Below are 2,500 nucleotides of genomic sequence, written 5' to 3'. Positions count from 1 at the left end.
CCTCCAGTGCACATATAAATCTAGCAATACTCTTCCAATGCACTCATAACTCAAGATATGTTTCTCCAGTGCACAGATGATTCTAGCTATATTCCTCTAATGCACACATAACTCTGGTTATTTCTTCCAGTGCTCACATATCACTTGCTATGTTCCTCCAGTGCACATATAACTGTAGCTATGTCCCTGCAGGGCACACTGAACTCTAGCTGTGTTCCCCCAGTGCACATAGCTGTGTTCTTCCAGTGCACACACAACTTTAGCTATGTTGTTCCAGTGCACACATAACTCTCGCTATGTCTGTCCAGTGCAGACGTAACTCTAGCTATTTCCTCCAGAGCGCACATAACTCTTCTTGTGTTTTTCCAGTGCACACAACTCTAGCTGTGTTCCTTAAGTACACACATAACCCTATATATTTCCACCAGTGCGCATAGAACTCTAGCTATGTTCCTCCACTGTATATATATTTATATATACGTATGGTCCTCCAGTGCAAACATAACTCTTCCTGTGTTTTTCCAGTGCACACAGAACTCTAGCTGTGTTTCTTTAGTACACACATAACCCTAGATATTTCCACCAGTGCGCACATAACTCTAGCTATATTTCCCAATGCACACATAGCTTTAGCTATGTTCCTTCAGTGCACACATACTTCTAGCTACGTCCCTCCAGTGCATATAAAACACTAGCTATTTTTTCCAGTGCACACATAACTCTACCTTTGTCCACCAACGCACACATAACTCTGGCTGTGTTCCTCCAGTACACAGAGGACTCTTGATATATTCCACCAGTGCAAAAATAACTATCTATATATTCTTACAGTGCACAAAAATAACTATCTATATTCTTATAGTCCACACATAACTCTACATATGCCCCTCCAGTGCAATCAAAACTCTAGCTATGTCCCTCCAGTGCACACATAACTCTAAGTATGTTTCTCCAGTGCACATAGAACTTTAGCCTTGTCCCTCCAATGCACACATAACTCTAGCTATTTCCCCCAGTGCACACTTAACTCTTTGTTCCTCTAGTGCAAATAGAACTCTAGCCATGTCCCACCAGTGTACACATCATTCTAGCAATGTCCTTCCGGTGCACATAGAACTCTAGACATATTTTTCAGTGGACACGTAACTCTGTGTTTTTCATGTGCAAAGAGAAGTCAAGCTGTGTTTCCCCAGTACGCACACTACTCAATCTACGTTCCCATGTGCAAACAGGACTCGAGAAATGTTCCTCCAGTGCACACATATCTTTACTTGTATTTTTCCAGTGCACACATAACCCTAGCTGTGTTCCTCCAGTACAAATATCTTATTTAGGTTCCTGCATTGCACACAAAACTCTAGCTGTGTTCCTCAAGTGCGCACAGAACTCTAGATATGTTTCATCAGTGCACACATAACCCTACGAGAGTTTTTCCATTGAACAAAGAACTCCAGCTGTGTTCCTGTACTGCAACCTGAACTCTAGGTACGTTACTCCACTCCACACATTACTCTAGATATGTCCCTCCAGTGCATACATAACTCTAGGTATTTCCTTCAGTGCACACATAACTCTAGCTGTGTCCTCCAATGCACACAAAACTCTAGCTATATCCACAAGTCCATACAAAACTTTAGCTATTTCCTCCAGTGCACACCTAACTCTAGCTATGTTCCTCTAGTGCACACTAACTCTAGGTATGTTCCTCTAATGCATATATATCTATATCTATGTCCCTTAAGTGCACACATAACTCTACCTATATCTCACCAGTGCACACATAACTCTAGCTATATCTCTCCATTACACATAGAACTCTAGATATATTCCTCCAGTGGACACGTAAGTCTACCTGTGTTTTTCTTGTGCAAAGAGAAGTCTAGCTATATTTCTCCAGTGTGCTCACTGTTCTAGCTATGTTCCTCCAGTGTACACATAACTCTAGCTATGTTCCTTCAGTGAACACAAAATTCTAGCTATTTTCTCGAGTGCACACATAACACTGTTTCTGTTCCTCCAATGTATTTTCCTCACATGACCTAAAATTATATATTCTCAGAGCTGTAGAGGTGTCGTCGTTCATCCTGGTTCCGACAACCATCTTTCTTGTCTCGGGGAACACGGAGAATTTTCATCATAACTCCCTGGACACTTGTGTATGACCACTGACCACGACGATACGACCACTGACAACGTCGTTATGATGGCGGTATTTTTTACTTACACCTTAAGAATCATGTCCAAGGTCACGTCATCATATCTGAGGGCTGGTACCATTGTGCTACAGGATCGCATTGTCATACTCAAGGATCGTGCTCAAGGATTGTACCATTTTATTGAAGGATGAAAATGTGAGAGTTGTGTTTATCATTTATTCCTAGATGAAGTTTTCATGCGAAGAATCTGCACCAGATATTTAAGAAAATAATGGAGAAATAATTCATTTGAGAATTGCTTAAACTCACTCTATTAAGCTCTTGCCTTCCCATTCTTTCACGTT

The sequence above is a fragment of the Panulirus ornatus genome, chromosome 4 (assembly GCF_036320965.1).
Source record: "Panulirus ornatus isolate Po-2019 chromosome 4, ASM3632096v1, whole genome shotgun sequence".
NCBI classification, from domain to species: Eukaryota; Metazoa; Arthropoda; class Malacostraca; order Decapoda; family Palinuridae; genus Panulirus; species Panulirus ornatus.
This window is presented reverse-complemented; position numbering follows the sequence as displayed.